Source organism: Triturus cristatus, unplaced genomic scaffold (genome assembly GCF_964204655.1).
Source record: "Triturus cristatus unplaced genomic scaffold, aTriCri1.1 SCAFFOLD_159, whole genome shotgun sequence".
NCBI classification, from domain to species: domain Eukaryota; kingdom Metazoa; phylum Chordata; class Amphibia; order Caudata; family Salamandridae; genus Triturus; species Triturus cristatus.
In genome coordinates, this window is record NW_028188236.1 from 1512747 (window position 1) to 1527354 (window position 14608).

Here is a 14608-nt window from a genome sequence, read left to right on the forward strand (position 1 = left end):
AATCAGCCAAACTACGAATTCCGATTTACTCACCTGTTATCAGGAGAGACCTCAATGCTACATCTTTGAGCCCAGTACTGATCCTGAAAAGTAATTCTAACCGCACTTACCAGTAACTTGAATTTCCTTCCATAGGCTAAGATTGACTGGTTTCACTTGGAAATTCTTCTAAGTGTGGAGTTTTGAAACTTACAAATATTCCTCTAAAATCAGCCGAACTACGAATTCCGATTTACTCACCTGTTATCATGAGAGACCTCAGTGCTGCATCTTTGTGCCCAGTACTGATCTTGAAAAGTAATTCTAACCATACTTACCAGTAACTTGAATTTCCTTCCATAGGCTAACATTAACTGGTTTCACTTGGAAATTCTTCTAAGTGTGGAGTTTTGAAACTTACAAATATTCCACTAAAATCAGCAGAACTACGAATTCCGATTTACTCACCTGTTATCTGGAGAGACCTCAGTTGCTGCATCTTTGAGCCCAGTACTGATCCTGAAAAGTAATTCTAACCGTACTTACCAGAAACTTGAATATCCCTCCATAGGATATCATTGCCTGCTTTTTGCTGAAAAAGTTTCTAAGTGTCGATATTTGAAACTTACTAATATTCCTCTAAAATCAGCCGAACTATGAATTCTGATTTACTCACCTGTTATCAGGAGAGACCTCAATGCTGCATCTTTGAGCCCAGTACTGAACATGAAAAGTAATTCTAACCACACTTACCAGTAACTTTAATTTCCTTCCATAGGCTAAGATTGACTGGTTTCTCTTGGAAATTCTTCTAAGTGTGGAGTTTTGAAACTTACAAATATTCCTCTAAAATCAGCCGAACTACGAATTCGATTTACTCACCTGTTATCAGAAGACAATGCTGCATCTTTGAGCCCAGTACTGATCCTGAAAAGTAATTCTAACCATACTTACCAATAACTTGAATTTCCTTCCATAGGCTAAGATTGACTGGTTTCACTTGGAAATTCTTCTAAGTGTGGAGTTTTGAAACTTACAAATATTCCTCTAAAATCAGCCGAACTACGAATTCCAATTTACTCACCTGTTATCTGGAGAGACCTCAGTGCTGCATCTTTGAGCCCAGTACTGATCCTGAAAAGTAATTCTAACTGTACTTACCAATAACTTTAATTTCCTTCCATAGGCTAAGATTGACTGGTTTCACTTGGAAATTCTTCTAAGTGTGGAGTTTTGAAACTTCCAAATATTCCTCTAAAATCAGCTGAACGATGAATTCCGATTTACTCACCTGTTATCAGGAGAGACCTCAGTGCTGTATCTTTGAGCCCAGTACTGATCCTAAAAAGTAATTCTAACCGTACTTACCAGAAACTTGAATTTCCTTCCATAGGATATCATTGCCTGATTTTTGCTGAAAAAGTTTCTAAGTGTCGATATTTGAAACTTACTAATATTAATCTAAAATCAGCCGAACTATGAATTCCGATTTACTCACCTGTTATCAGGAGAGATCTCAATGCTGCATCTTTGAGCCCAGTACTGATCAGGAAAAGTAATTCTAACCACACTTACCAGTAACTTGAATTTTCTTCCATAGGCTAAGATTGACTGGTTTCACTTGGAAAATCTTCTAAATGTGGTGTTTTGAAATTTACAAATATTCCTCTAAAATCAGCCGAACTACGAATTCCGATTTACTCACCTGTTATCATGAGAGACCTCAGTGCTGCATCTTTGTGCCCAGTACTGATCTTGAAAAGTAATTCTAACCATACTTACCAGTAACTTGAATTTCCTTCCATAGGCTAACATTAACTGGTTTCACTTGGAAATTCTTCTAAGTGTGGAGTTTTGAAACTTACAAATATTCCTCTAAAATCAGCCGAACTACGAATTCGATTTACTCACCTGTTATCAGGAGACAATGCTGCATCTTTGAGCCCAGTACTGATCCTGAAAAGTAATTCTAACCGTACTTACCAATAACTTGAATTTCCTTCCATAGGCTAAAATTGACTGGTTTCACTTGGAAATTCTTCTAAGTGTGGAGTTTTGAAACTTACAAATATTCCTCTAAAATCAGCCAAACTACGAATTCCAATTTACTCACCTGTTATCTGGAGAGACCTCAGTGCTGCATCTTTGAGCCCAGTACTGATCCTGAAAAGTAATTCTAACTGTACTTACCAATAACTTGAATTTCCTTCCATAGGCTAAGATTGACTGGTTTCACTTGGAAATTCTTCTAAGTGTGGAGTTTTGAAACTTACAAATATTCCTCTAAAATCAGCTGAACGATGAATTCCGATTTACTCACCTGTTATCAGGAGAGACCTCAGTGCTGTATCTTTGAGCCCAGTACTGATCCTAAAAAGTAATTCTAACCGTATTTACCAGAAACTTGAATTTCCTTCCATAGGATATCATTGCCTGATTTTTGCTGAAAAATTTTCTAAGTGTCGATATTTGAAACTTACTAATATTCATCTAAAATCAGCCTTTACTATGAATTCCGATTTACTCACCTGTTATCAGGAGAGACCTCAATGCTGCATCTTTGAGCCCAGTACTGATCATGAAAAGTAATTCTAACCACACTTACCAGTAACTTGAATTTTCTTCCATAGGCTAAGATTGACTGGTTTCACTTGGAAAATCTTCTAAATGTGGAGTTTTGAAACTTACAAATATTCCTCTAAAATCAGCCGAACTACAAATTCCGATTTACTCACCTGTTATCAGGAGAGACCTCAGTGCTGCATCTTTGAGCCCAGTACTGATCCTGAAAAGTAATTCTAACAGTACTTACCAGTAACTTAAATTTCCTTTCATAGGATATCATTGCCTGCTTTTTGCTGAAAAAGTTTCTAAGTGTCGATATTTGAAACTTACTAATATTCCTCTAAAATCAGCCGAACTCCGAATTCCGATTTACTCACCTGTTATCAAGAGAGACCTCAATGCTGCAGCTTTGAGCCCAGTACTTATCATGAAAAGTAATTCTAACTGTACTTACCAATAACTTCAATTTCCTTCCATAGGCTAAGATTGACTGGTTTCACTTGGAAATTCTTCTAAGTGTGGAGTTTTGAAACTTACAAATATTCCTCTAAAATCAGCCGAACTACGAATTCCGATTTACTCACCTGTTATCAGGAGAGACCTCAGTGCTGCATCTTTGAGCCCAGTACTGATCCTGAAAAGTAATTCTAACCACACTTACCAGTAACTTGAATTTCCTTCCATAGGCTAAGATTGACTGGTTTCACTTGGAAATTCTTCTAAGTGTGGAGTTTTGAAACTTACAAAATTCCTCTAAAATCAGCCGAACTACGAATTCCGATTTACTCACCTGTTATCTGGAGAGACCTCAGTTGCTGCATCTTTGAGCCCAGTACTGATCCTGAAAAGTAATTCTAACCGTACTTACCAGAAACTTGAATTTCCCTCCATAGGATATCATTGCCTGCTTTTTGCTGAAAAAGTTTCTAAGTGTCGATATTTGAAACTTACTACTATTCCTCTAAAATCAGCCGAACTATGAATTCTGATTTACTCACCTGTTATCAGGAGAGACCTCAATGCTGCATCTTTAAGCCCAGTACTGAACATGTAAAGTAATTCTAACCGCACTTACCAGTAACTTGAATTTCCTTCCATAGGCTAAGATTGACTGGTTTCTCTTGGAAATTCTTCAAAGTGTGGAGTTTTGAAACTTACAAATATTCCTCTAAAATCAGCCGAACTACGAATTCGATTTACTCACCTGTTATCAGAAGACAATGCTGCATCTTTGAGCCCAGTACTGATCCTGAAAAGTAATTCTAACCGTACTTACCAATAACTTGAATTTCCTTCCATAGGCTAAGATTGACTGGTTTCACTTGGAAATTCTTCTAAGTGTGGAGTTTTGAAACTTACAAATATTCCTCTAAAATCAGCTGAACGATGAATTCCGATTTACTCACCTGTTATCAGGAGAGACCCCAGTGCTGTATCTTTGAGCACAGTACTGATCCTAAAAAGTAATTCTAACCGTACTTACCAGAAACTTGAATTTCCTTCCATAGGATATCATTGCCTGATTTTTGCTGAAAAAGTTTCTAAGTGTCGATATTTGAAACTTACTAATATTCATCTAAAATCAGCCGAACTATGAATTCCGATTTACTCACCTGTTATCAGGAGAGATCTCAATGCTGCATCTTTGAGCCCAGTACTGATCATGAAAAGTAATTCTAACCACACTTACAGTAACTTGAATTTTCTTCCATAGGCTAAGATTGACTGGTTTCACTTGGAAAATCTTCTAAATGTGGTGTTTTGAAATTTACAAATATTCCTCTAAAATCAGCAGAACTACGAATTCTGATTTACTGACCTGTTATCAGGAGAGACCTCAGTGCTGCATCTTTGAGCCCAGTACTGATCCTGAAAAGTAATTCTAACAGTATTTACCAGTAACTTAAATTTCCTTCCATAGGATATCATTGCCTGCTTTTTGCTGATAAAGTTTCTAAGTGTGGAGTTTTGAAACCTACAAATATTCCTCTAAAATCAGCCGAACTACGAATTCCGATTTACTCACCTGTTATCAGCAGAGATCTCAGTGCTGCATCTTTGAGCCCAGTACTGATCCTGAAAAGTAATTCTAACCATACTTACCAGTAACTTGAATTTCCTTCCACAGGCTAACATTGACTGGTTTCACTTGGAAATCCTTCTAAGTGTGGAGTTTTGAAACTTACAAATATTCTTCTTTAAAATCAGCCGAACTACGAATTCTGATTTACTGACCTGTTATCAGGAGAGACCTCAGTGCTGCATCTTTGAGCCCAGTACTGATCCTGAAAAGTAATTCTAACCGTACTTACCAGAAACTTGAATTTCCTTCCATAGGACATCATTGCCTGCGTTTTGCTGAAAAAGTTTCTAAGTGTCGATATTTGAAACTTACTAATATTCCTCTAAAATCAGCCAAACTACGAATTCCGATTTACTCACCTGTTATCAGGAGAGACCTCAATGCTACATCTTTGAGCCCAGTACTGATCCTGAAAAGTAATTCTAACCGCACTTACCAGTAACTTGAATTTCCTTCCATAGGCTAAGATTGACTGGTTTCACTTGGAAATTCTTCTAAGTGTGGAGTTTTGAAACTTACAAATATTCCTCTAAAATCAGCCGAACTACGAATTCCGATTTACTCACCTGTTATCATGAGAGACCTCAGTGCTTCATCTTTGTGCCCAGTACTGATCTTGAAAAGTAATTCTAACCATACTTACCAGTAACTTGAATTTCCTTCCATAGGCTAACATTAACTGGTTTCACTTGGAAATTCTTCTAAGTGTGGAGTTTTGAAACTTACAAATATTCCACTAAAATCAGCAGAACTACGAATTCCGATTTACTCACCTGTTATCTGGAGAGACCTCAGTTGCTGCATCTTTGAGCCCAGTACTGATCCTGAAAAGTAATTCTAACCGTACTTACCAGAAACTTGAATTTCCCTCCATAGGATATCATTGAATGCTTTTTGCTGAAAAAGTTTCTAAGTATCGATATTTGAAACTTACTAATATTCCTCTAAAATCAGCCGAACTATGAATTCTGATTTACTCACCTGTTATCAGGAGAGACCTCAATGCTGCATCTTTGAGCCCAGTACTGAACATGAAAAATAATTCTAACCACACTTACCAGTAACTTGAATTTCCTTCCATAGGCTAAGATTGACTGGTTTCTCTTGGAAATTCTTCTAAGTGTGGAGTTTTGAAACTTACAAATATTCCTCTAAAATCAGCCGAACTACGAATTCGATTTACTCACCTGTTATCAGGAGACAATGCTGCATCTTTGAGCCCAGTACTGATCCTGAAAAGTAATTCTAACCGTACTTACCAATAACTTGAATTTCCTTCCATAGGCTAAGATTGACTGGTTTCACTTGGAAATTCTTCTAAGTGTGGAGTTTTGAAACTTACAAATGTTCCTGTAAAATCAGCTGAACGATGAATTCCGATTTACTCACCTGTTATCAGGAGAGATCTCAGTGCTGTATCTTTGAGCCCAGTACTGATCCTAAAAAGTAATTCTAACCGTACTTACCAGAAACTTGAATTTCCTTCCATAGGATATCATTGCCTGATTTTTGCTGAAAAAGTTTCTAAGTGTCGATATTTGAAACTTACTAATATTCATCTAAAATCAGCCTTTACTATGAATTCCGATTAACTCACCTGTTATCAGGAGAGACCTCAATGCTGCATCTTTGAGCCCAGTACTGATCGTGAAAAGTAATTCTAACCACACTTACCAGTAACTTGAATTTTCTTCCATAGGCTAAGATTGACTGGTTTCACTTGGAAAATCTTCTACATGTGGTGTTTTGAAATTTACAAATATTCCTCTAAAATCAGCCGAACTACGAATTCCGATTTACTCACCTGTTATCAGGAGAGACCTCAGTGCTGCATCTTTGAGCCCAGTACTGATCCTGAAAAGTAATTCTAACAGTATTTACCAGTAACTTAAATTTCCTTCCATAGGATATCATTGCCTGCTTTTTGCTGATAAAGTTTCTAAGTGTGGAGTTTTGAAACTTACAAATATTCCTCTAAAATCAGCCGAACTACGAATTCCGATTTACTCACCTGTTATCAGCAGAGATCTCAGTGCTGCATCTTTGAGCCCAGTACTGATCCTGAAAAGTAATTCTAACCGCACTTACCAGTAACTTGAATTTCCCTCCATAGGCTAAGATTGACTGGTTTCACTTGGAAAATCTTCTAAGTGTGGAGTTTTGAAACTTACAAATATTCCTCTAAAATCAGCCGAACTACAAATTCCGATTTACTCACCTGTTATCAGGAGAGACCTCAGTGCTGCATCTTTGAGCCCAGTACTGATCCTGAAAAGTAATTCTAACAGTACTTACCAGTAACTTAAATTTCCTTTCATATGATATCATTGCCTGCTTTTTGCTGAAAAAGTTTCTAAGTGTCGATATTTGAAACTTACTAATATTCCTCTAAAATCAGCCGAACTCCGAATTCCGATTTACTCACCTGTTATCAGGAGAGACCTCAATGCTGCAGCTTTGATCCCAGTACTTATCATGAAAAGTAATTCTAACTGTACTTACCAATAACTTGAATTTCCTTCCATAGGCTAAGATTGACTGGTTTCACTTGGAAATTCTTCTAAGTGTGGAGTTTTGAAACTTACAAATATTCCTCTAAAATCAGCCGATCTACGAATTCCGATTTACTCACCTGTTATCAGGAGAGACCTCAGTGCTGCATCTTTGAGCCCAGTACTGATCCTGAAAAGTAATTCTAACCACACTTACCAGAAACTTGAATTTCCTTTCATAGGATATCATTGCCTGCTTTTTGCTGAAAAAGTTTCTAAGTGTCGATATTTGAAACTTACTAATATTCCTCTAAAATCAGCCAAACTACGAATTCCGATTTACTCACCTGTTATCAGGAGAGACCTCAATGCTACATCTTTGAGCCCAGTACTGATCCTGAAAAGTAATTCTAACCGCACTTACCAGTAACTTGAATTTCCTTCCATAGGCTAAGATTGACTGGTTTCACTTGGAAATTCTTCTAAGTGTGGAGTTTTGAAACTTACAAATATTCCTCTAAAATCAGCCGAACTACGAATTCCGATTTACTCACCTGTTATCATGAGAGACCTCAGTGCTGCATCTTTGTGCCCAGTACTGATCTTGAAAAGTAATTCTAACCATACTTACCAGTAACTTGAATTTCCTTCCATAGGCTAACATTAACTGGTTTCACTTGGAAATTCTTCTAAGTGTGGAGTTTTGAAACTTACAAATATTCCACTAAAATCAGCAGAACTACGAATTCCGATTTACTCACCTGTTATCTGGAGAGACCTCAGTTGCTGCATCTTTGAGCCCAGTACTGATCCTGAAAAGTAATTCTAACCGTACTTACCAGAAACTTGAATTTCCCTCCATAGGATATCATTGCCTGCTTTTTGCTGAAAAAGTTTCTAAGTGTCGATATTTGAAACTTACTAATATTCCTCTAAAATCAGCCGAACTATGAATTATGATTTACTCACCTGTTATCAGGAGAGATCTCAATGCTGCATCTTTGAGCCCAGTACTGATCATGAAAAGTAATTCTAACCACACTTACCAGTAACTTGAATTTTCTTCCATAGGCTAAGATTGACTGGTTTCACTTGGAAAATCTTCTAAATGTGGTGTTTTGAAATTTACAAATATTCCTCTAAAATCAGCCGAACTACGAATTCCGATTTACTCACCTGTTATCAGGAGAGACCTCAGTGCTGCATCTTTGAGCCCAGTACTGATCCTGAAAAGTAATTCTAACAGTATTTACCAGTAACTTAAATTTCCTTCCATAGGATATCATTGCCTGCTTTTTGCTGATAAAGTTTCTAAGTGTGGAGTTTTGAAACTTACAAATATTCCTCTAAAATCAGCCGAAATACGAATTCCGATTTACTCACCTGTTATCAGTAGAGATCTCAGTGCTGCATCTTTGAGCCCAGTACTGATCCTGAAAAGTAATTCTAACCGTACTTACCAATAACTTGAATTTCCTTCCTTAGGCTAAGATTGACTGGTTTCACTAGGAAATTCTTCTAAGTGTGGAGTTTTGAAACTTACAAATATTCCTCTAATATCAGCCGAACTACGAATTCCAATTTACTCACCTGTTATCTGGAGAGACCTCAGTGCTGCATCTTTGAGCCCAGTACTGATCCTGAAAAGTAATTCTAACTGTACTTACCAATAACTTGAATTTCCTTCCATAGGCTAAGATTGACTGGTTTCACTTGGAAATTCTTCTAAGTGTGGAGTTTTGAAACTTACAAATATTCCTCTAAAATCAGCTGAACGATGAATTCCGATTTACTCACCTGTTATCAGGAGAGACCTCAGTGCTGTATCTTTGAGCACAGTACTGATCCTAAAAAGTAATTCTAACCGTACTTACCAGAAACTTGAATTTCCTTCCATAGGATATCATTGCCTGATTTTTGCTGAAAAAGTTTCTAAGTGTCGATATTTGAAACTTACTAATATTCATCTAAAATCAGCCGAACTATGAATTCCGATTTACTCACCTGTTATCAGGAGAGATCTCAATGCTGCATCTTTGAGCCCAGTACTGATCATGAAAAGTAATTCTAACCACACTTACCAGTAACTTGAATTTTCTTCCATAGGCTAAGATTGACTGGTTTCACTTGGAAAATCTTCTAAATGTGGTGTTTTGAAATTTACAAATATTCCTCTAAAATCAGCCGAACTACGAATTCCGATTTACTCACCTGTTATCAGGAGAGACCTCAGTGCTGCATCTTTGAGCCCAGTACTGATCCTGAAAAGTAATTCTAACAGTATTTACCAGTAACTTAAATTTCTTTCCATAGGATATCATTGCCTGCTTTTTGCTGATAAAGTTTCTAAGTGTGGAGTTTTGAAACTTACAAATATTCCTCTAAAATCAGCCGAACTACGAATTCCGATTTACTCACCTGTTATCAGCAGAGATCTCAGTGCTGCATCTTTGAGCCCAGTACTGATCCTGAAAAGTAATTCTAACCATACTTACCAGTAACTTGAATTTCCTTCCACAGGCTAACATTGACTGGTTTCACTTGGAAATCCTTCTAAGTGTGGAGTTTTGAAACTTACAAATATTCTTCTTTAAAATCAGCCGAACTACGAATTCTGATTTACTGACCGGTTATCAGGAGAGACCTCAGTGCTGCATCTTTGAGCCCAGTACTGATCCTGAAAAGTAATTCTAACCGTACTTACCAGAAACTTGAATTTCCCTCCATAGGATATCATTGCCTGCTTTTTGCTGAAAAAGTTTCTAAGTGTCGATATTTGAAACTTACTACTATTCCTCTAAAATCAGCCGAACTATGAATTCTGATTTACTCACCTGTTATCAGGAGAGACCTCAATGCTGCATCTTTAAGCCCAGTACTGAACATGTAAAGTAATTCTAACCGCACTTACCAGTAACTTGAATTTCCTTCCATAGGCTAAGATTGACTGGTTTCTCTTGGAAATTCTTCAAAGTGTGGAGTTTTGAAACTTACAAATATTCCTCTAAAATCAGCCGAACTACGAATTCGATTTACTCACCTGTTATCAGAAGACAATGCTGCATCTTTGAGCCCAGTACTGATCCTGAAAAGTAATTCTAACCGTACTTACCAATAACTTGAATTTCCTTCCATAGGCTAAGATTGACTGGTTTCACTTGGAAATTCTTCTAAGTGTGGAGTTTTGAAACTTACAAATATTCCTCTAAAATCAGCTGAACGATGAATTCCGATTTACTCACCTGTTATCAGGAGAGACCCCAGTGCTGTATCTTTGAGCACAGTACTGATCCTAAAAAGTAATTCTAACCGTACTTACCAGAAACTTGAATTTCCTTCCATAGGATATCATTGCCTGATTTTTGCTGAAAAAGTTTCTAAGTGTCGATATTTGAAACTTACTAATATTCATCTAAAATCAGCCGAACTATGAATTCCGATTTACTCACCTGTTATCAGGAGAGATCTCAATGCTGCATCTTTGAGCCCAGTACTGATCATGAAAAGTAATTCTAACCACACTTACAGTAACTTGAATTTTCTTCCATAGGCTAAGATTGACTGGTTTCACTTGGAAAATCTTCTAAATGTGGTGTTTTGAAATTTACAAATATTCCTCTAAAATCAGCAGAACTACGAATTCTGATTTACTGACCTGTTATCAGGAGAGACCTCAGTGCTGCATCTTTGAGCCCAGTACTGATCCTGAAAAGTAATTCTAACAGTATTTACCAGTAACTTAAATTTCCTTCCATAGGATATCATTGCCTGCTTTTTGCTGATAAAGTTTCTAAGTGTGGAGTTTTGAAACCTACAAATATTCCTCTAAAATCAGCCGAACTACGAATTCCGATTTACTCACCTGTTATCAGCAGAGATCTCAGTGCTGCATCTTTGAGCCCAGTACTGATCCTGAAAAGTAATTCTAACCATACTTACCAGTAACTTGAATTTCCTTCCACAGGCTAACATTGACTGGTTTCACTTGGAAATCCTTCTAAGTGTGGAGTTTTGAAACTTACAAATATTCTTCTTTAAAATCAGCCGAACTACGAATTCTGATTTACTGACCTGTTATCAGGAGAGACCTCAGTGCTGCATCTTTGAGCCCAGTACTGATCCTGAAAAGTAATTCTAACCGTACTTACCAGAAACTTGAATTTCCTTCCATAGGACATCATTGCCTGCGTTTTGCTGAAAAAGTTTCTAAGTGTCGATATTTGAAACTTACTAATATTCCTCTAAAATCAGCCAAACTACGAATTCCGATTTACTCACCTGTTATCAGGAGAGACCTCAATGCTACATCTTTGAGCCCAGTACTGATCCTGAAAAGTAATTCTAACCGCACTTACCAGTAACTTGAATTTCCTTCCATAGGCTAAGATTGACTGGTTTCACTTGGAAATTCTTCTAAGTGTGGAGTTTTGAAACTTACAAATATTCCTCTAAAATCAGCCGAACTACGAATTCCGATTTACTCACCTGTTATCATGAGAGACCTCAGTGCTTCATCTTTGTGCCCAGTACTGATCTTGAAAAGTAATTCTAACCATACTTACCAGTAACTTGAATTTCCTTCCATAGGCTAACATTAACTGGTTTCACTTGGAAATTCTTCTAAGTGTGGAGTTTTGAAACTTACAAATATTCCACTAAAATCAGCAGAACTACGAATTCCGATTTACTCACCTGTTATCTGGAGAGACCTCAGTTGCTGCATCTTTGAGCCCAGTACTGATCCTGAAAAGTAATTCTAACCGTACTTACCAGAAACTTGAATTTCCCTCCATAGGATATCATTGAATGCTTTTTGCTGAAAAAGTTTCTAAGTATCGATATTTGAAACTTACTAATATTCCTCTAAAATCAGCCGAACTATGAATTCTGATTTACTCACCTGTTATCAGGAGAGACCTCAATGCTGCATCTTTGAGCCCAGTACTGAACATGAAAAATAATTCTAACCACACTTACCAGTAACTTGAATTTCCTTCCATAGGCTAAGATTGACTGGTTTCTCTTGGAAATTCTTCTAAGTGTGGAGTTTTGAAACTTACAAATATTCCTCTAAAATCAGCCGAACTACGAATTCGATTTACTCACCTGTTATCAGGAGACAATGCTGCATCTTTGAGCCCAGTACTGATCCTGAAAAGTAATTCTAACCGTACTTACCAATAACTTGAATTTCCTTCCATAGGCTAAGATTGACTGGTTTCACTTGGAAATTCTTCTAAGTGTGGAGTTTTGAAACTTACAAATGTTCCTGTAAAATCAGCTGAACGATGAATTCCGATTTACTCACCTGTTATCAGGAGAGACCTCAGTGCTGTATCTTTGAGCCCAGTACTGATCCTAAAAAGTAATTCTAACCGTACTTACCAGAAACTTGAATTTCCTTCCATAGGATATCATTGCCTGATTTTTGCTGAAAAAGTTTCTAAGTGTCGATATTTGAAACTTACTAATATTCATCTAAAATCAGCCTTTACTATGAATTCCGATTAACTCACCTGTTATCAGGAGAGACCTCAATGCTGCATCTTTGAGCCCAGTACTGATCGTGAAAAGTAATTCTAACCACACTTACCAGTAACTTGAATTTTCTTCCATAGGCTAAGATTGACTGGTTTCACTTGGAAAATCTTCTACATGTGGTGTTTTGAAATTTACAAATATTCCTCTAAAATCAGCCGAACTACGAATTCCGATTTACTCACCTGTTATCAGGAGAGACCTCAGTGCTGCATCTTTGAGCCCAGTACTGATCCTGAAAAGTAATTCTAACAGTATTTACCAGTAACTTAAATTTCCTTCCATAGGATATCATTGCCTGCTTTTTGCTGATAAAGTTTCTAAGTGTGGAGTTTTGAAACTTACAAATATTCCTCTAAAATCAGCCGAACTACGAATTCCGATTTACTCACCTGTTATCAGCAGAGATCTCAGTGCTGCATCTTTGAGCCCAGTACTGATCCTGAAAAGTAATTCTAACCGCACTTACCAGTAACTTGAATTTCCCTCCATAGGCTAAGATTGACTGGTTTCACTTGGAAAATCTTCTAAGTGTGGAGTTTTGAAACTTACAAATATTCCTCTAAAATCAGCCGAACTACAAATTCCGATTTACTCACCTGTTATCAGGAGAGACCTCAGTGCTGCATCTTTGAGCCCAGTACTGATCCTGAAAAGTAATTCTAACAGTACTTACCAGTAACTTAAATTTCCTTTCATATGATATCATTGCCTGCTTTTTGCTGAAAAAGTTTCTAAGTGTCGATATTTGAAACTTACTAATATTCCTCTAAAATCAGCCGAACTCCGAATTCCGATTTACTCACCTGTTATCAGGAGAGACCTCAATGCTGCAGCTTTGATCCCAGTACTTATCATGAAAAGTAATTCTAACTGTACTTACCAATAACTTGAATTTCCTTCCATAGGCTAAGATTGACTGGTTTCACTTGGAAATTCTTCTAAGTGTGGAGTTTTGAAACTTACAAATATTCCTCTAAAATCAGCCGATCTACGAATTCCGATTTACTCACCTGTTATCAGGAGAGACCTCAGTGCTGCATCTTTGAGCCCAGTACTGATCCTGAAAAGTAATTCTAACCACACTTACCAGAAACTTGAATTTCCTTTCATAGGATATCATTGCCTGCTTTTTGCTGAAAAAGTTTCTAAGTGTCGATATTTGAAACTTACTAATATTCCTCTAAAATCAGCCAAACTACGAATTCCGATTTACTCACCTGTTATCAGGAGAGACCTCAATGCTACATCTTTGAGCCCAGTACTGATCCTGAAAAGTAATTCTAACCGCACTTACCAGTAACTTGAATTTCCTTCCATAGGCTAAGATTGACTGGTTTCACTTGGAAATTCTTCTAAGTGTGGAGTTTTGAAACTTACAAATATTCCTCTAAAATCAGCCGAACTACGAATTCCGATTTACTCACCTGTTATCATGAGAGACCTCAGTGCTGCATCTTTGTGCCCAGTACTGATCTTGAAAAGTAATTCTAACCATACTTACCAGTAACTTGAATTTCCTTCCATAGGCTAACATTAACTGGTTTCACTTGGAAATTCTTCTAAGTGTGGAGTTTTGAAACTTACAAATATTCCACTAAAATCAGCAGAACTACGAATTCCGATTTACTCACCTGTTATCTGGAGAGACCTCAGTTGCTGCATCTTTGAGCCCAGTACTGATCCTGAAAAGTAATTCTAACCGTACTTACCAGAAACTTGAATTTCCCTCCATAGGATATCATTGCCTGCTTTTTGCTGAAAAAGTTTCTAAGTGTCGATATTTGAAACTTACTAATATTCCTCTAAAATCAGCCGAACTATGAATTATGATTTACTCACCTGTTATCAGGAGAGATCTCAATGCTGCATCTTTGAGCCCAGTACTGATCATGAAAAGTAATTCTAACCACACTTACCAGTAACTTGAATTTTCTTCCATAGGCTAAGA